This window comes from Hyla sarda, chromosome 7, assembly GCF_029499605.1.
Source record: "Hyla sarda isolate aHylSar1 chromosome 7, aHylSar1.hap1, whole genome shotgun sequence".
In the NCBI taxonomy this organism is placed as follows: Eukaryota; Metazoa; Chordata; class Amphibia; order Anura; family Hylidae; genus Hyla; species Hyla sarda.
In genome coordinates, this window is record NC_079195.1 from 126,641,609 (window position 1) to 126,663,118 (window position 21,510).

Here is a 21,510-nt window from a genome sequence, read left to right on the forward strand (position 1 = left end):
AGGTGTGGCATGATGTCACGAATCCTGCCACAGGAACCAGTGATCTAAACATACTATTTAGAATTTTGGTTGCTGCATGGAGATTGCTGGGGTCCCAGCAGCAGGATCCCCTTGATCAGACATCTTATCCCCTATCCTTTACATAGGGGATAAGATATCTAGAGGCGGAGTACCCCTTTAAGGGACAGTTCATGTACCCAAAAGTTGATCCTTAGCAACCGTATGACCCCTAGCAAGTTCCCTGCATGAATCCCATTCATCAGAAAAAGGCTTGTGCATGGAACTTGCTGGGTGTTCTACGTTTGCCTCATAAACTGCACCACCCAGCACCAGTTGCCTCTCTCCGCACCGCATTATGCAGATCGTGCAGGAGAGCAGCTTTGGTCATCCATGTTTTGCTAACTCTATTTTCACACACAGAAATAAATAAATGAGTCGAACAAGTCAAAGAACAGTTTAAAAAAAGTGGAACTTTATTTATAATTTATTAAAATGTTTGTGTAGGGGATTTTTTGTAACCTCCCATCACTCACAAAGAGCGTACAGTAACTAATACTCAGGACAGGAAAAACCTCCAGAGGGGAGGAAACCTGTAGGGAATCCATGGCTACTGTATTGCCCTTCCTCTGGGCATACTAAAGGAGGTTACCTCTATAATTTGGGCAAATGTTTCTGTGTATGTGCATGATTCCTAGGCCTGTGCCTTCATCCAACGTCTTGCTGTAGGTCCCGAAATGCTACTCCATGTCCTGGAAATAGTGCATCTAAGATAGGGGACAAAAAAAGATAGATTATTTACATGTTTATCATAGAAATGCACATGGAACTGCAATAAAGACCTTTTGGACAAAACAATGTAACACTTACCAGTCACAGTCATGTGCATGACTTTGCATTCCCGTGTCCCTACACAGTGTCCAGCACCGGCCCCTCACTGATGAACATGAGCAGTGTTATTTCTGGGGCTATGCCTTCATCCAACGTCTTGCTGTAGGTCCGGAAATGCTACTCCATGTCCTGGAAATAGTGCATCTAAGATAAGAAAAAATAAAATAAATTATTTACATGTTTATCATAGAAATACACATGGAACTGCAATAAAGATCTTTTGGACACAACAATGTAACACTTACCAGTCACAGTCATGTGTATGACTTTGCATTCCCCCGTCCCTACACAGTGTCCAGCACCGGCCCCTTTCTGATGAAGAATGAACAGGAGCAGTGTTATTTCTGCTCAGTGCTGCTCTTTGGTGGACAATGGTTATGACATCACATGTGTGACACGCTGTTACCTCCTGGGAGTTCTATTTCAGTAGTGCTGCTCTCTGATTGGCTGAAAATCAAAAAAGCTTTCTAATATATTCTGTATGACTGTTATCTAAGGTTTTTGACAATTTTTATTAAAATGGCGCCACTCCCTGTGGGTGCGTTATATTTGTTTCTCCTAACCAGACATTCTGTATATGTAATATCATTTGGTTGCCCCAACAGTCTGGGCCCCTAGGTTTCTTACATAGATCAATGCTACTCCGGTAGGCTCAATGAGCAGCGCTGGCCGCCGGGACGTCTGACGAGTGACGTCCCTGACGTTGCGGTCTGGAGTGAAGGATGTCACTAGTCAGACGTCCCAGCAGCCATTGATTTAAAGTGGTCGTGGCTCCTGCTGCCAGTTCAAGATCAGACACCATGGCCCTAGATTGACATACTGCAACACCGATCCCCTGTGGCTGCCCACCTGTTGCAAAACTACAACTCTCAGCCTTCGGCTGTCAGGGCATGCTGGGAGTTGTAGCCTTGCAATAGCTGGACAGACGTCTGTCGAAAAGGGGGAAAAAGCACCAGAAATAAAGCAATGTGGGCTTTGAAAAACACCATTTATATGTTGTTTTTAATCACAGCCTAAGCCTAGGAACAAACACAATTCTTGTTTGGTGTTTTTTTTTTTTTTGCAAAAAACGAAGAAACATCAAAATCTTCCCCCTCATTTCTTTTCTCAGCTATCTTTGTGTTATTTTTGCTAAAAGCACTTGGGGGGGGGGGGGGGTCTTAGACATTTATCAAAACCAGGGAAGAGGGAAAGTGGACCAGTTGCCCATAGCAACCAATCAGGTAGTTTCTTTCATTTTTAAAAAGGCCTCTGAAAAGTGAAAGAAGCGATCTGATTGGTTGCTATGGGCAACTGGTCCACTTGACCTCTGCACAGGTTTTCATACATCTGTCCCAATGTGTATTATTATTATCATCATCATCATCATCATTATTATAGGAAGTGTTTTTTCTTTGGTGTTTTTTTTCCCCCTCTGGCTTTTCTCATTACAAGTCATGTGATTCTTTCATCATTTGACTGAAGAATTTCTATAAAAAAAATAGTGAGAAACCCCCCCCCAAAAAAAAATAAAACATGCTCTCGGCATCCCACAGATTTGATAGCCTAAAAACACCATAAAAGGATAAAGAAACCCCCATTAGTGTTTGGTGTTTCATATTACCCTATTGATTCCAACCTAACATGTGCCCGCAGCGAACATGGTGTTTTTTATGACAAACACGCCAAGTGTAATCCCAGCTGAAATGAATGTTTTCACAATAGGTGTGAACAGGCTGCAGGCTGTGCTAGATATATTGGAGGGGCAAGCTGTGCATAACTAGCTTGCCCCCTGACTGGTGAGCAGTTAAGGGGTTAAGAAATATACAGGCAATGTTTTTTAGCCCCCTCCCCCGCCTGTAAAAACTTGTTGCTAACTATAGTGGTATGTCCCATGGGTGGGGGGGGAAGGAGTGCACCAATCAGGGGTCGAATAGTTTCCCGGGCTTTCAGGGGCCCTCCCCTGGGTATTTATAGCTGTGGTGCCTCCCTTCCCCCCTCAATCTGCCCAGGACCCGGAGTTTTGACTGCTGGCTGGTATGTGTCTGCCCCTTATTTGTGGCCTGGATGGAGCAGGAGGGTGAGGGCTGGCATGCTCCCTTGTGGCTGAGCTGGCCTCCCCTCCTGTTGCACCCTTGGCGGGTTCAGGAGGCTGGCGGACCTCTTATCAGTCCTGCCCTCCTTTCCCACTATAATCCCTTTGAGCCCTGTCCCGTTCTTTTGCCCTATCCCCTGCCTGTACTTTGATCCCTCTCTCCGGGGTGCTCCTGGAGCAGGCTCTGATTACCTACTTGCCCCGTCCGTCTCTTTTTTCCCCCCTGTTGCGGTCCCCTTCGTCTGCCTCCCCCCCCCCTGTTGCGGTCCTTACCATAATCCCCCCCCCTCCCGCCTGTTTGTCCCCTCCGCTCTGGAGGTGGCGGCCCCTGGGTGGCTGCTGCTGTTTTAACCCCCTTTAACGTTTGCGCAAATGGACGTTTATTAACGTCCATTTGCGCGTCCCCAGCTATAATCCGCGCTCACATAGTGAGCGCGCATTATAGCTGTTGGGTCCCAGTTGCTATTAGCGACCAGGACCCCTGATAATGCCAGACATCGCCGATCTGGCAGATGTCCGGCATCACCTTTTCAGACGCGGCGATCAAAGTCATCGCCGCGTCTGAAAATGTAATTGAACGCATCCCGGCTGCTCAGCGGGCTGATCGGGACCATCGCGATAAAATCGCGATGTCCCGATCAGCTGGGACGCAGCTGGAGGGTCACTCACCTGCCTCCTGCGCGTCCGCTCCTCAATTGATTGCTCCAAGCCTGAAATTCAGGCTTGAGCAATCAATCATTGATAACACCGATCATTGCCATGTTACTACATGGCAAGTGATCGGTGTCAGGTTCAGTGTGTGCAGTGTTATAGCTCCTAGGGGAGCTATAGCATTGCAAAAAAAAAAAAAAAAAAAAAAAAAAAAAAAACTGTTGAAGTATTTGAATAGTTAAGTTAATAAAGATCTTTTAACCCTTGCAATTTTACACGTTTGATCACCCCCCTTTTCCCCATCATAAAATAAATAAATAAAAAATAAAAATTAATAATAATAATAAAAAAAAAAAAAAAGAAAATAAAATAAAAATATCATAATAGTAATGATAAAAAATTAAAATCTATAAATAAAACAATAATACATAAAATACTGTATATTACAACAACATACACATGTGTGGTATCGCCGCATGCCTACATGTTCGTAGTATAAAAAAATAAATTAATTAATTAATTAATTAAAAAAATTAATAAATAAATATAGTCATTTAAGGCGCTCCGTCTATGGCGTACGTGTATAATATAAAAAAAAAAAAAAAAAAAAAAAACATTACAAATTTATTCATTAATGAATAAAATACATAAATAAGTAATATTACTTGAATAAATAAATTTCACAGTCCAAAATAGCGTATTTTTAACCCCTTTTTATACCGTAAATATGAAAAACAGCGATCTCAAACTCTGATCGAAACGACAATGGTACTGCGGACAGCTTCAGATCAAAACGCCAACTATATGAGCCCTCATACCGTCCCCACTCCTTTGCCCGGCTCCTTACCCCCACCACACTAGCACTCCCCCCCTGCCCACTGCTGCTGCTGCCCCCCCCTTTTTCCTCGTGCTCTTCCAGTGCTCCCCATGGTTCTTGCAGCCACTGCGCCCCCCCCCACGCCTCCCCATCACTTCTCTGCCCCGAGTTCCCAACCCCCCCCCCCTTCCCCCACTGCTGCCGCTGCTGTCCTCCTTCCTCCTGCCTCTCCAATGCCCCCCGTGGAGGGGTAGGGAGTGCTCCCCTGATTTCGTGTTGCTCTTCCCCCCTCTGGGGCCGGATGGGGGCATAGACGTATTTGTCGCCGCTCTCGCTCTGGTCCTGGGGGGCGGCACAGGAGGTGTTTTTTGGGCCTTCTGTTCACCTGCGGGGAGTAGGTGTTTCGGTTCTTCCCGCAGGGTTCTCCCTCGGAGTCCTCTACTGCTGTTTTCCCGGCGTGGTTTCCGGCGCCGTACCGGGCGGCGGCCGAGTGCCCGCGACCCGGCGGTCTCCAGCGTGCCTTGTCCCACGCCTGCGGCGGTGGTGATGTGGTTCCTCCCTCTGTTGTGCTTCTCCATTTTCTGGAATTGGTGAGTGTTCTGATGTGGGGCTTTGCCCCTTCCCTGGTTTGTGTGCTTATGGCTACGTCTGTGTAGTGTTCGTCCTTTTGTTCCCGTGTGTTTGTTGAGTTTGGGTCTCGGATATGGGTGTATATCTGTGTTGGTCTCTGGTTGTGAGTTGGGTACGTCTCTTCTTGACGGGGTGCTTTGGTAGGGTATCATTTTCTGCGGTGCGCGCTTGGGTGTGTGGTCTTTTGGCCTTACGCTCTAGGTGGCCGGGGTTTTGCTGACTTAGCTCCCGTAGGCATGTTCCTTTTTCTGAATCGGTGGCTGCCACCCAGTCACGGTTTTGTTTCTTTGGGTTTTCTCCCCCTTTGTTTGGTTTATCTCTCCATCTTAAGTTGTAGTCTCTCTCCGCTGCTCCATTGTCCTAGTATATTTGTCTGCTGTTTTTTCCTGTTTCGCCCAATCTCATGTAGGCATGGGACTCCTGTATGTCGTGCTGGGTGCTTTGGCCGATGTGGCGGAGGGTAGGTTTCGCTTGAGTCTCTGGGGGTAGGTTTTGCTTGTGTCTCCGTTTGTCTTGCCTGTGTGGTTTCTTCTGTTCGTGGTGGTATTCCGGAGGGTGATTCTCCTGTGCTCTACACTTGTTGGGGTGTGGTTTGTTGCTGCAAGGCTGACATGCAAATTTGTGAAGCGTCCATATTTTGTGCTCGCTTCGGCAGCATGTATGTTAAAATTGGAACGATTTTGAGGAGATTAGCATGTCTTCCGCATGCCTTGTTGGCGTTGGTTTGCTGCTTTTCTATGGTCAGGGAGTAATTGCGTTTTCTCTGTTTTGGTTTCTTCAGGGCTCGCTATGTGCCCCGGTTCCGGTCCTTGCTGGTTTACTGAATGTTCCACGTGGAATGTGGTTCAGGGCAGAGTTTTTTCCTGCAGGTTGTCTCTGGCCGCCGAGGGTGTGTGGTATCTGTGCCCCCGCATATGTGCCCCTGGTGCACTAAGGGCTGACGTTCCGGTTGGTTGGGGTTTTTTCAGGCGTGATGCAGTGGACAGGCCTGCTTTCAGTCCCCCGTTGCAGCTCATGGGGAGCTCGCTCTGTTCCCGGGTGTGGCTGGTTTGGTTGGTTGTTGGTGTGGTGTTTTGGTTTTCCAGTGGTGCTGCAGGGTGGTTTACTACTGGGTGTCTTGGTAGTCAGTGGGTTTCTGCCATGCTTGGGTTTTTTGTTTGCGCTTTTTCCTTTGGTGTTGGTTGTGGGACTTTGGGTGCTTGCTTCGGCAGTTCATGTTCTAGGATTGTAACGGTACTGTGTGGGTTGGCGTGGCCCCTGTGCTTGATTGCGCTATAATTTGGTGATGCTTTTCTTTTTTGGGTGTGATTTGAGTGATCGGGGGCGTTTTGTCGGTCTGACATTTGGGGCGTTGTCACTGTTATTATTTCTTTCTTTCGGCTTTCTTCCTGCGCTCGGCTTGTTGCACCTAGTGCTTCGCTGTTTGGAGATAAGGTTTATTTTGCGGCTGTACTCCCTGGGGTCGGTATTGGGTGTTGACGCTTTGTCCCGTTCTCTGGCAGTGGTTCCGGAAGTTGCTCCCTCGGGTGGAGTCGGAAGGTTTGCTCATATGGCTGTGGAATGGGAGACCACCTCGGGTTCGGGTCCCGGGGTAGGACTGAGTGATACAGTTGTGGTTAAATTTTCGGCCTGTGGGTCATCGTGGAGATTGGTGTATTTCTTGGTCCGCTTTAGTGGCTCCTGCGACTTGGTCGCACTCACGGTGAGGCGCTTGCGAGTAGTTGGGGTTGGTGTGGAGGCCGGGATGTCTACACTCAAGGAGGGTCCCGAAGGTTCCAAATGTGTCTGTGGATAGGGGTTTTGTTTTTTGTACCTACAAGGTTCTGCTGTTTGACTTCCTATTTCGTTTTGATAGGCTGTGATAAAATAAGTTAACTGCTGTGTCTCCTATCCAAGGAGGTTCGAGACTTGGGCTGTATTCTGCATGTATCCAATTAACATTCTTAGTATGTGACGCTGGGTATCTTCACCTGTTCGTGTGAATCACCTACTACTCAGTGCAAAAAAAAAAAAAAAAAAAGGGTGCTTTCCCACTGTGCTGCGATCCAGTGGGGGTGAGGTTGCCGCATGGCGGGGGGTGATTTTTCTTTTCTGCTTTGCGGTTGGTGGGATGTTGGTGTATACCTAGGGGCTGGGCCCGTGAGCGGGTGGCCTTGCTGTCGGCGACCGTTTTTTCCTATCAGTTTTTGGGTCGCTTGGTGGCGGCTGTGGGTCGGATTTTTGGTTGTCGCTTTTGCGTCGTTTTTTCTGATCCGAGGTTTTGCGCTGGCTTTTTTCGGGGCTAGGTGGATGGGGCACTTTCTTTCTCCTCGTCTCCTTCCATGACACTTGGGTGTCTGATGTGTTTTTTGGGTGTATATTTTGTGCGTTTTCAGGTCCGTCGGTCCGAGATTGCTTAGGCGATCTGGGACACACAGCTTGTGCTGCATGAGGGTCCACGAATGACTGTTTTTTCCGGTTGTCGTCCTATTGTTGACTGGACTGCGGTGGGGGCCTCCCCCCCCCCTTTTTCTTTTATGCTCCCCGCCCTCGATTGTCTGTTTTGGGTTTTGGCTTCTCTTTGTAGGAGGGGGTGTTGTGAGTTTGGGATTCGCTCTCTTTTTGTGTCGGTGTCGGCGGAGAGGGCTCAGTTTCCGTAGAGGGTAGCGCAGCGCGTGGGGCGCGGGCGATCTGCATGTTGCGTTGCTATTTTCGCCCAGTTTGATGTTTCCCACATGTGTTTTTGTTTTGCGAGCGGCTTTCCGCAAGGTGGTGCGAGTGCTGCGGCACTCTTCGGTGTATGGGCGAGTCTGAGAAATGAGTTCACACAAGAGTTAGTGAATACAAAAAAAATACAAAAAAAATAAAAAAAAATAAAAAAAAATAAAATGCAAAAACATAGGACCTGGCGGCAGGTACCTCGGATTTCCTGGAGAGGTTATGTGTTGGGCGACTTTCCTGGAGAGGAAATGTGTTGGGCGACTTTCCTGGAGAGGAAATGTGTTGGGTGTGTTCGGGGGGCTGAGTTGGCCCCAGGTGTTGGCTATCCAGTATCTCTTGGGTGGGGGTCGGAGCCCAGTGTAGGGCTAACTGGTCTCCTCCGTGGCGGTAAGAAGACGGTGAAAGCGGGGTCAACCCGGGGTAGACCTCCACACAGGACAGTGTGGCAGCACCTCTCGGGTTGGCAAGAAGCCAATCGGTGTCTTTGTTACAGTTAAATTGTTATTTATATAAGTAATTTTATAAATAAAGCTTTGGCCGATCCCCACCCACGGAAAAGTTGAATTGTTGTTGTGTCAGTTATTATTTAATTAATTATTGTAGTAAGGGGGAGGGGTAGTTATAGCCTGCTCGGAGCTAATTGGGTCTCAACAGTCTGGAGGGGCAAGCTGTGCATAACTAGCTTGCCCCCTGACTGGTGAGCAGTTAAGGGGTTAAGAAATATACAGGCAAAGTTTTTTAGCCCCCTCCCCCGCCTGTAAAAACTTGTTGCTAACTATAGTGGTATGTCCCATGGGTGGGGGGGAAGGAGTGCACCAATCAGGGGTCGAATAGTTTCCCGGGCTTTCAGGGGCCCTCCCCTGGGTATTTATAGCTGTGGTGCCTCCCTTCCCCCCTCAATCTGCCCAGGACCCGGAGTTTTGCCCTCCCTCCCTCCCTTTTTGTATCTCTGTTTATTGTAAGTCACAGCTTGGCGGTAAGAAGACGGTGAAAGCGGGGTCAACCCGGGGTAGACCTCCACACAGGACAGTGTGGCAGCACCTCTCGGGTTGGCAAGAAGCCAATCGGTGTCTTTGTTACAGTTAAATTGTTATTTATATAAGTAATTTTATAAATAAAGCTTTGGCCGATCCCCACCCACGGAAAAGTTGAATTGTTGTTGTGTCAGTTATTATTTAATTAATTATTGTAGTAAGGGGGAGGGGTAGTTATAGCCTGCTCGGAGCTAATTGGGTCTCAACAGTCTTGCATAGTTGCGGCATACAGCATGTGCAGCATTTATGTGGCGGCTTTCCGCTGGCATATGTGGCTTTCTGTGCTGGTGAATGCAGCGGGCACTTACTGGTGTTTTTTTTCCTAGCTGCACAGTTTTGCACCACAACCACTCCGGCTGGGACCAGGCTGACCGATCTAATGACCAAGATGCCGCAGTGAACGGCTTTCTTTCTGTGAAAGTTCTGGCAAACTACAATGCTCAGAAGAGGAGGAGCGCCATTGAGCTTTTGGAAAGAGAATTAGTTTGGAATGCTCAGGGCCATGTGCGTTTACAAAGCCCCCCGTGGTGCCAAAACAGTGGATCCCCCCACATGTGACCCCATTTTGGAAACTACACCCCTCACAGAATTTAATAAGGGGTGCAGTGAGTATTTACACCCCACAGATCTTTGGAACAGTGGGCTGTGCAAATGAAAAATAAAATTTTTAATTTTTACGGACCACTGTTCCAAAATTCTGTCAGACACATGTGGGGCGTAAATTCTCAATGTACCCCTTATTACATTACGTGAGGGGTGTAGTTTCCAAAATGGGGTCACATGTGTCGGGGGTCCATTGTTCTGGCACTATGGGGGCTTTGTAAACACATGTGGCCTTCAATTCCGAACAAATTTTCTCTACAAAATCCCAATGGCGCTCCTTCTCTTCTGAGCATTGTAGTTCGCCCGCAGAGCACTTTAAATTCACATATGGGGTATGTTCTTACTCAGAAGAAATGGGGTTACAAATTCGGGGGGGCTTTTTTCCTATTTTCCCTTGTGAAAATGAAAAATTTAGGGTAACACCAGAATTTTAGTGAAAAAATATTTTTTTTTTCATTTTCCCATCCAACGTTAATGAAAATTCGTCAAACACCTGTGGGGTGTTCAGGCTAATTATACCCCTTGTCACGTTCGGTGAGGGGTGTAGTTTCCAAAATGGGGTCACATGTGGGTATTTTTTTTTGCGTTTGTCAGAACCGCTGTACAATCAGCCACCCCTGTGCAAATCACCAATTTAGGCCTCAAATGTACATGGTGCGCTCTCATTCCTGAGCCTTGTGAGCCCGCAGAGCATTTTACGCTCACATCTGGGGTATTTCCGTACTCAGGAGAAATTGCTTTACAAATTTTGGGGGTCTTTTTTTCCTTTTACCGCTTGTGGAAATAAAAAGTATGGGGCAACACTAGCATGTTAGTGTAACATTTTTTATTTTTTTACACTAACAGGCTGGTGTAGCCCCCAACTTTTCCTTTTCACAAGCGGTAAAAGGAAAAAAAGACCCCCAAAATTTGTAGTGCAATTTCTCCCGAGTACGGAGATACCCCATATGTGGCCCTAAACTGTTTCCTTGAAATACGACAGAGCTCCGAAGTGAGAGAGCGCCATGCGCATTTGAGGACTAAATTAGGGATTGCACAGGGGTGGACATAGGGGTATTCTACGCCAGTGATTCCCAAACAGGGTGCCTCCAGCTGTTGCTAAACTCCCAGCATGCCTGGACAGTTAGTGGCTGTCCAGAAATGCTGGGAGCTGTTGTTTTGCAACAGCTGGAGGCTCCATTTTTGAAACCCTGCCGTACAAGACGTTTTTAATTTTTTATTGGGGGGGGGGACAGTGTAAGGGGGTGTATATGTAGTGTTTTACCCTTTATTATGTGTTAGTTTTTTTTAGGGTACATTCACACTGGTGTGTTACGGTTAATTTCCCGCTAGGAGTTTGCGCTGTGGCAAAAAATTTGCCGCAACCCAAACTTGAATCAGGAAATTTACTGTAAACCTGTCCGTGTGAATGTACTGTGTACATTCACATGGGGGAGGCAAACCTCCAGCTGTTTCAAAACTACAACTCCCAGCATGTACTGACAGACCGTGCATGCTGGGAGTTGTACTTTTGCAACAGCTGGAGGCACACTGGTTGGAAAACCTTCAGTTAGGTTCTGTTACCTAACTCAGTATTTTCCAACCAGTGTGCCTCCAGCTTTTGCAAAACTACAAAACTACTATGTGGGCATGCTAGGAGTTGTAGTTTTGAAAGATCTGGAGGGATATAGTTTAGAGACCACTGTATAGTGGTCTCAAACTGCAGCCCTCCAGCTGTTGCAAAACTACATATTCCAGCATGCCCAAACAGCTGTCTGGGCATGCTGGGAGTTGTAGTTTTGCAACATATGGAGGGCTACAGTTAGAGACCACAGTCTCAGACTGTAGCCCTCCAGATCAACTTACCGGCTTCCGTAGGATCCCCTTCGGTTCCCCATTCTGCCCCGCCTATTGTGGGTGGGCAGGATGGGGAAAATGAAAGTTAACCCCCCCGCCCCCGGTCTGCTATTGGTCGTCGCCTCTGACGATCAATAGCAGACCAATAGCAGGGATAGGAGGGGTGGCACCCTGCCACCTCACTCCTATACCTACAGAGGGATCGTGGGTGTCTTAGACAACCACGAACCCCCTTCTATTCCAGGTCACTGGGTCACAATAGATCCGTATGACCCGGAATCAGCGCAAATCGCAAGTGTGAATTCACTTGCGATTTGCGCCGACCGCCGATGGGGGGGTCTGATGACCCCCTGGGCATTTGCGCGGGGTGCCTGCTGATTGATATCAGCAGTCACCCCGGCCCGGTCCCCGCCCGGCGCGCGGCGGGGACTGAAATTCCCACGGGCGTATGGATACACCCTGGGTCCTTAAGTACCAGGACGTCAAAGCGTATCCATACGCCCTAGGTCCTTAAGTGGTTAAACACTAACCTTGAGGTTGGGGAAATTTGCCAGATTTGTAAATTATTTCTATTTAAAAATCTTAATCCTTCCAATACTTATCAGCTGCTGTATTCTACAGAGGAAGTTATTTTCTTTTTGGATTTTTTTCCAGTCTGACCACAGTGCTCTCTGCTGACACCTCTGTCCATGTCAGGAACTGTCCAGAGTAGGAGAAGTTTACTATGGAGATTTGCTCCTAGTCCCAGAGAGCACTGTAGTCAGACCGAAAAGAACTATACAACTTCCTCTGTAGCATACGGCAGCTGATAAGTACTGTAAGGATTAAGATTTTTAAGAAGTAATTTACAAATCTGAAAAATACAATGTAGCCCGGACCTAGGTCCGGGCTACATTGTATTTTTCTGGTTTCCCTTTTTAGCAATTAAGGTATAGTTGCTTAGCCCTGTTTGACCTCGGTGCGTAATAGTTGTGAGCTGCACACATCCACATTTCTTTTTCCTTAATTTACAAATCTGTTTAACTTTCTGGCACCAGTTGATTTAAAAAAAAATATATATATATATATAAGTTTTCCCCCGGAGTACCCCTTTTACGTAACACCTGTAAATTCTGCACTACGAATATCACCAGCCACTGAAGAGAGAGGTCATCCAACAACTGAAGTCCCAAAAAAATCAGCCACTAAATCCCTCAAGCAACCGTTCAGCCCCAGTCCAGAACCATCTGACCCGACCACAGGGACCAGTGTGGAGGAGAACAGGGTCCAGGCTGTAAAATAGAAGAACACCGGAGCAGCCAGATACACTGACTCTAAGGCTGAGCCTCATACTTCTACAGAAGCTGCAGAGTTATAGGGGAACTGTAAAAATTAAAGTACTACAGTCATAGGCGTGCGCAGCCTATTGCATTAGGGTGTGCACCCTAAAGCACAAACTCACTCCGCGCACGCGTGTGTGTTTATGTATATATATATATATATATATATATATATATATATATATATATATACACACAGACATACATATACACACACTCCTGCTTGCATAGTGTAGGAGGATTGGATCCAGGGCCAGTTTTAGGCTTAGCATGGCCCTGGGCAAAATCAGAAGTGGGGTCCCAAAAGTTGTAATAGTGCACTAATCAGATTAGCACATTTTTGGTCACTTCAAATACCATAACAAATATCTAAAAAGCAAAAAAAAAAAATGGTACCGATAAAAACTACAAATCACAGCGCTAAAAATGACCCTCATACATCCCCATATACAGAAAAATAAAAGTGCTATAGGGATCAGAATAGTACAATTTTATATTTTTGTATTCACATTAGGTTGGCAGCATAGTTCCCCCACATTAGGTTGGCAGTATTAATCTCCCACATTAGGATGGAAATATATTTCCCCCACATTAGGTTGGCAGTATAGTTCCCCCACATTAGGTGCAGTATAGTTCCCCCACATTAGGTTAGTAGTACAGTTCCCCCACATTAGGTTAGTAGTACAGTTCCCCCACATTAGGTGCAGTACAGTTCCCCCACATTAGGTGCAGTATAGTTCCCCCATATTAGGTGCAGTATAGTTCCCCCACATTAGGTGCAGTACAGTTCCCCCACATTAAGTTAGTAGTACAGTTCCCCCACATTAGTTTGGCAGTATAGTTCCCCCACATTAGGTGCAGTATAGCTCCCCCACATTAGGTTAGTATTATAGTTCCCCCACATTAGGCTGGCAGTATAGTTCCCCCACATTAGGTTAGTAGTACAGTTCCTCCACATTAGGTGCAGTATAGTCCCCCACATTAGGTTGGCAGTATAGTCCCCCCACATTAGGTTAGTAGTACAGTTCCCCCACATTAGGTGCAGTATAGTTCCCCCACATTAGGTTAGTAGTATAGTTCCCCCACATTAGGTTGGCAGTATAGTTCCCCCACATTAGGTTAGTAGTACAGTTCCTCCACATTAGGTGCAGTATAGTCCCCCACATTAGGTGCAGTATAGTTCCCCCACATTAGGTGCAGTATAGTTCCCCCACATTAGGTTAGTAGTACAGTTCCTCCACATTAGGTACAGTATAGTTCCCCACATTAGGTGGAGTATAGTTCCCTCACATTAGGTGCAATATAGTTCCCCCACATTAGGTGCAGTACAGTTCCCCCACATTAGGTGCAGTATAGTTATAATTGTAGGGAGGAGGACAAGTCTAGAATTTACCATGAGGCTTACGGGACTAATTCTACCCCTGATCTTATATTTGCCAAGGGGTTTAATGGGCGGAGCCAAAGGGTTGTCAAAATTAGGTTTTGCCATGTATGATTGTGACTGTCTATTATATGTAGCCTACATATAATAGACAATCACACATGATGGGGATGTAGTCCTTAGCTGTGAGCCTACATATAATAGACAATCACACATGATGGGGATGTAATCTCCTTACTACTGGGGTGACACATTGTAACAATCCTCCTTCTCATGTAATCACCTCACTACTGGGTTGACACACTGTAACAAACCTTCTCCTTATGTAATCTCCTTACTACTGGGGTGACACACTGTAACAAACCTCCTCTTCATGTACTCTACTTACTACTGGGGTGACACACTGTAACAAACCTTCTCCTCATGTAATCTCCTTACTACTGGGGTGACACAGTGTAACAAACCTCCTCCTCATGTAATCACCTTAATACTGGGGTGACACACTGTAACAAACCTCCTCCTCATGTAATTTCCTTACTACTGGGGTGACACACTGTAACAAACCTCCTACTCATGTAATCTCCTTACTACTGGGGTGACACACTGTAACAAACCTCCTACTCATGTAATCTCCTTACTACTGGGATGACACACTGTAACAAACCTCCTCCTCATATAATCTCCCTACTACTGGGGTGACACACTGTAACAAACCTCCTCCTCATTTAATCTCCTTACTACTGGGGTGACACACTGTAACAAACCTCCTCCTCATGTAATCTACTTACTACTGGGGTGACACACTGTAACAAACCTCCTCCTCATGTAATCTCTTTACTACTGGGGTGGCACACTGTAACACACCTCCTCCTCATGTAATCTCCATACTACTGGAGTGACACACTGTAACAAACCTCCTACTCATGTAATCTCCTTACTACTGGGGTGACACACTGTAACAAACCTCCTCTTCATGTAATCTTCTTACTACTGGGGTGACACACTGTAACAAACCTCCTCATGTAATCTCCTTACTACTGGGGTGACACACTGTAACAAATCTCCTCTTCATGTAATCTCCATACTACTGGGGTGACACACTGTAACAAACCTCCTCCTCATGTAATCTCCTTACTACTGGGTTGACACACTGTAACAAACCTTCTCCTTATGTAATCTCCTTACTACTGGGGTGACACACTGTAACAAACCTCCTCTTCATGTACTCTACTTACTACTGGGGTGACACACTGTAACAAACCTTCTCCTCATGTAATCTCCTTACTACTGGGGTGACACAGTGTAACAAACCTCCTCCTCATGTAATCACCTTAATACTGGGGTGACACACTGTAACAAACCTCCTCCTCATGTAATCTCCTTACTACTGGGGTGACACACTGTAACAAACCTCCTACTCATGTAATCTCCTTACTACTGGGGTGACACACTGTAACAAACCTCCTACTCATGTAATCTCCTTATTACTGGGATGACACACTGTAACAAACCTCCTCCTCATATAATCTCCCTACTACTGGGGTGACACACTGTAACAAACCTCCTCCTCATTTAATCTCCTTACTACTGGGGTGACACACTGTAACAAACCTCCTCCTCATGTAATCTACTTACTACTGGGGTGACACACTGTAACAAACCTCCTCCTCATGTAATCTCTTTACTACTGGGGTGGCACACTGTAACAAACCTCCTCCTCATGTAATCTCCATACTACTGGAGTGACACACTGTAACAAACCTCCTACTCATGTAATCTCCTTACTACTGGGGTGACACACTGTAACAAACCTCCTCTTCATGTAATCTTCTTACTACTGGGGTGACACACTGTAACAAACCTCCTCATGTAATCTCCTTACTACTGGGGTGACACACTGTAACAAACCTCCTCTTCATGTAATCTCCATACTACTGGGGTGACACACTGTAACAAACCTCCTCCTCATGTAATCTCCTTACTACTGGGGTGACTCACTGTAACAGACCTCCTCTTCATGTAATCTCCTTACTACTGGGGTGACACACTGTAACAAACCTCCTCATGTAATCTCCTTACTACTGGGGTGAAACACTGTAACAAACCTCCTCCTCATGTAATCACCTTAAAACAGGGATAACACACTGTAACAAACCTCCTCCTCATGTAATCTCCTTACTACTGGGGTGACACACTGTAACAAACCTCCTCCTCATGTAATCTCCTTACTACTGGAGTGACACACTGTAACAAACCTCCTACTCATGTAATCTCCTTACTACTGGGGTGACACACTGTAACAAACCTCCTCTTCATGTAATCTTCTTACTACTGGGGTGACACACTGTAACAAACCTCCTCCTCATGTAATCTCCTTACTACTGGGGTGACACACTAACAAACCTCCTCATGTAATCTCCTTACTACTGGGGTGACACACTGTAACAAACCTCCTACTCATGTAATCTCCTTACTACTGGGGTGACACACTGTAACAAACCTCCTCTTCATGTAATCTTCTTACTACTGGGGTGACACACTGTAACAAACCTCCTCATGTAATCTCCTTACTACTGGGGTGACACACTGTAACAAACCTCCTCTTCATGTAATCTCCATACTACTGGGGTGACACACTGTAACATACCTCCTCCTCATGTAATCTCCTTATTACTGGGGTGACACACTGTAACAAACCTCCTCTTCATGTAATCTCCTTACTACTGGGGTGACACACTGTAACAAACCTCCTCATGTAATCTCCTTACTACTGGGGTGAAACACTGTAACAAACCTCCTCCTCATGTAATCACCTTAATACAGGGATGACACACTGTAACAAACCTCCTCCTCATGGAATCTCCTTACTACTGGGGTGACACTGTAACAAACCTCCTCCTCATGTAATCTCTTTACTACTGGAGTGACACACTGTAACAAACCTCCTACTCATGCAATCTCCTTACTACTGGGGTGACACACTGTAACAAACCTCCTCTTCATGTAATCTTCTTACTACTGGGGTGACACACTGTAACAAACCTCCTCCTCATGTAATCTCCTTACTACTGGGGTGACACACTAACAAACCTCCTCATGTAATCTCCTTACTACTGGGGTGACACACTGTAACAAACCTCCTCCTCATGTAATCTCCTTACTACTGGGGTGACACACTGTAACAAACCTCCTCCTCATGTAATCTCCTTACTACTGGGGTGACACACTGTAACAAACCTCCTCATGTAATCTCCTTACTACTGGGGTGACACACTGTTTAGCAGACAGTGGAACAGTATTAGATAGAGATAGTATCGGGGGCGTGTCCTGCAGCGCATGGCGGCGGTCGCATAGTCTCTGTGCTCCGCTATTCTCTGGGCCTGCTAGCGGCTTTACTGCATCTGTACCTAACTACTTACCCCCTCACCGACTGCCACCGGTTGGGGAACTACTGGCCAGTGGGACCATGACCCGTACGAGAGGCCACAAAAAGAAGAGTCCTATGAAACTCACAGCGTTCTTCCCCGCTGCCGAGGGTTCGCAAGATGGCGCTTCGGCGTCCCCGCCTCAGCTCCTTGGAGTGCCTTCTACAAGCGGCTCTGCATCGCCACCTGCGGGGAGAACTTCTTCGGTCTCGGACTCGTCCTCAGCAAACGGCGCACACCTCCATCCTCTGATGCCCGTGGCCCTGTCCATGGCAAGCGGACCAGCACTGCACCAGGTACGATTCTCCCCTGCGCCCCCGGCAAAGCAAGTGTCAGAGAGTCTGCCTGTGAGGGGGACGGAGGAGATCAACCAGGTACCCCTTACAGAGCATGTTATGAGAGGCCTGCTAACGGAACTGCAACTCTCCATACAGGCCGACCTACAGAAAGCAGTTTCCAGTATACAAACTGAACTGACTAATATAGGGAACCGTACCTCCCATATTGAATCTAAAATGGCGGAGCTTACGGCTTCACACAATACTGTGGTGGATGTGGCCAACTCCTTAGAAGATGAAGTACTGGCTCTTAAATTGAAGATTGCTGATGTGGAAGACCGCTCCCGGCGTAATAACTTGAGAGTTAGAGGGGTGCCGGAGTCGGTCAAAACCGAGGATCTGAATGATTATTTAACTGATTTTTTCACCTTGCTTCTCCCTCAAGCTAGCCCATTAGATCTGCTCATGGACCGGGTGCATAGACTGCCCAAGCCGAAGTCCCTCTCGGCCTCAGTGCCACGTGACGTTATCTTACGCATGCACTTCTACCATACAAAAGATCAACTAATGCAAGCGGCACGTAATGCACCCACTTTGCCTGACAGATTTAAAGACCTGCAACTCTATACAGATCTTTCAGCAGCTACGCTGGCCAGACGACGGGAATTCAGTACCGGAGCCAAACTGTTGCGGGAGCAGGGGATTCCTTACAAATGGGGCTTTCCCGTCAAGATGATTATTACCCGCAATGGCTCGAAAAAGATAGTGACCACACCAGAGGAACTGGAGCATCTTTGCAATGAGTGGAATCTGCGTGTTCCTGCCTCTTCAACTCGATCCCCTGGTTCTTCTCCTATACCTGCTGTGGAAGAGGAATGGAACCTGGTCACCAACCGTAAACGGAAATCTAAGTGACACTGGGTTACTGGGATCCCCCACCTTGCCCTGGACATATGATCTTATGGACTATGGTTGCTGCGACTGGATCCGGTACAGTCTTTATGGTTCTACTATGTCCCCTGTTTTTCTTTTTTTCTCTGGAGCTGATTAGGTACTCTTCAGTTGTTTTTTTTATTCTCAGGCCCAGCTGCGGACATTTTGTGAACTGTTGTCCCCCACTGAGGCTTACCACATGGCCTTTATTGACATATGTGTTTATGTGTTTCCCCTGTTCTTGTTCCCCTTTTCTTTGTGTTTTCCCTTTGTTTGTTGGTCTGTCCAGTCCGGGTCTCTTGGGTACATGTTTTTGAGTCCAGGGTGCCCTGGTTGTATGCGATGGCGGATGATACCAGAGGCGGTGAATGTGCTTGTTGTTATGAAGTCGATGCTTATAATTCAGGGCTCCCTTTTATATTGTTATGGTACTTAAGCTGGTTTCCCTTAATACTAAGGGATTGAATTCGCCATTTAAACGCTCTCTGGTTTGGGGTGAGGCTAGGCGTTTAGATGCCGATGTTCTCTCGCTACAAGAAACACATCTGAATTTAGAAGATGCTGGTCGTCTTAAACATTCTAGATACCCTCACATGTTTCACTCCCATGCCCTGCACAAAAAGAGGGGGGTGTCCATTGCTATACGTGAATCTGTGGCCATTTCTGTGCAACATACCCATATTGATGCTGATGGGAGATATATTATCTTAACATGTATGCTTAATGGGGTACAATATACATTGGTAAACGTGTATGCACCTAATCACCGACAGTGTGTTTCTTAAATCACTCCTGCGCAAGGTGGAGACAGTAGCATTAGGTCACATAGTACTCCTGGGAGATTTTAACATGACGATGTGGCCACAGGTTGATTCTACAGCTGCTTCTTCCAGAATAGGCCCAACAGGTTTTTTCTCTTTAGTATCTGCCTTTGGGTTATATGATGCTTGGAGGGTGACACATCCTACTGAAAAGGACTTTACGTTTTACTCTAATGTGCACGAATCCTACTCACGCATAGACTATACTTTAGTGTCTAAGTCTCTGCTCCCCTTGATAGCACAGACTAAAATTATGCCTCTGGAGTGGTCTGACCACTCTCCCATTAGTATTACTATTAGAGAGACATACACACATCATCCGGTCTCTGTCTGGCGGCTTAATTCTATGATCTTAAATAATCCAGAATATGCAGACACCACCGCTGCAGTTATTCCTGCTTTTTTTCAGGTTAATGATAATGGGACGGTAACGGACACTACGTTGTGGTGCGCCTTTAATGCCACCATTAGGGGCCACTTCATTAGTCAGACGGCACATGAGAGAAAGAGAAGAGTGTCTCGCACATTGGACCTTCAACAACGGATAGCGGACTTGCACAGACGTAATAAAGTTTGCTTTTCACCTGAGGCAGCTGCTGCACTTAAGGTACTGCAGGCTGAACTGCACACTTTATCTTTACATTCTTACGAGTTAGCACTTAGGAGACTCAAAATGAAGTACTATTGGCAAGGCAATAAGACTAGTTCTATTTTAGCGAAACAACTGAAGAAAAAAGTGGTTAGATCTAGAATAGCCTATCTCACTGACTCTCGGGGTGGTAAACTTACTGACCCAAAGGGCATGGCTGATTGCTTCGCTAGCTATTATGAAAAACTGTACAATCTACGCTTGGATCCCTTGACTCACCAGCCGTCTGCTGTGGCTATTTCTTCTTTCCTTTCTTCTGTATCTCTCCCCGCCCTGTCTGCGGACCAGGCAGAAGACCTTAATAGGCCCTTTTCTGAAGAGGAGGTGGCCTCCTGTATACGCTCCCTTAAAAAAGGCAAGTCCCCAGGGCCGGATGGCATTTTGAATGACTTTTATAAAAAATTTGACACCCTGATAGCTTCATACCTGACTAGAGTATTTAATAGTATAAATGACTTGGGTCACCCCCCGAAGGAGATGTTGGAGGCCCTGATAGTGACTATCCCCAAGGAAGGTAAACCCCCCGATGATCCAGGTAGCTATAGACCCATCTCGCTACTAAACAGCGACATCAAGCTGTACGCTATGGTGTTGGCGTCCCGACTTAATACATACCTCCCATCTCTGGTCAATAGAGACCAGGTGGGCTTTGTACGGCAGCGTCAGACTCTTGATGGCACTAGACGCCTTCTGAACCTGATTTCTAAGGCCCGCTCTGATCGGACGCCTTCTCTGCTCCTGTCCCTGGATGCGGAGAAGGCGTTTGATCGGGTGCATTGGGGGTACTTGCATGCGGTCCTCCAGAAGTTTAAATTTCCACCTGCGTTTATTCGAGCGATAATGGCCCTCTATGCCTCACCTTCGGCGAGAGTATTCTCGTCTGGTGCCTTATCCGGGAGCTTCCCTCTTAGTAATGGGACAAGACAGGGGTGCCCCCTGTCCCCGGTCATTTTCACATTAGTTATGGAACCGTTTGCGCAGCACATCAGGGACTCGCCCAACATCACCGGCATAACAATAGGCCCTACGGATCACCGAATCGGCCTTTTTGCTGATGACGTTATCCTGTGCCTTTCTCGGCCTCGAACCTCCCTACCAGCTGTGATGGAAGTTTTGGAGAGCTTCAGCAAGATTGGTTACTATAAGCTGAATGCCTCTAAATCCAACATACTGGCTATTGATGTTCCTGGGGATTTGGAGAATGAGCTGAAACTACTGTTTCCCTTTAGCTGGGCAAAAGAACAGATCCCTTACTTGGGCATATCATTAACCCTTCACCCTAACAACTTAGTGTCAATGAATTTTTCTGCTTTAAAGGCGCAAATTGGGAAGGTTATGGAACACTATGTTTCCCTACCTATCTCATGGGCCGGACGTATAGCTACTGCTAAAATGATGATACTGCCTAAAGTTCTATACTTTTTTAGGAATCTGCCAGTGATAGTACCGGCCTCATACATAGCGCAGCTTC

At 46.6% G+C, this 21,510-nt stretch overlaps 1 long non-coding RNA gene across 2 annotated transcripts in view; it reads right to left on the reverse strand.

The window, feature by feature from the left end:
- Positions 1 to 457: 457 nt before the first annotated feature.
- Positions 458 to 21,510, reverse strand: part of LOC130282454 (uncharacterized) — a 36,065-nt gene continuing 15,012 nt past the window's right edge. The window contains exons 2-4 of one of the 2 annotated variants that reach the window (XR_008846395.1): positions 1,134 to 1,200; positions 868 to 1,032; positions 458 to 764 (exon numbers count right to left, since the gene is read on the reverse strand). This is a non-coding gene — a long non-coding RNA (uncharacterized LOC130282454). The remainder of the gene's footprint in view (positions 765 to 867; positions 1,033 to 1,133; positions 1,201 to 21,510) is intronic. The other variant, XR_008846396.1, reaches the window with a different exon arrangement.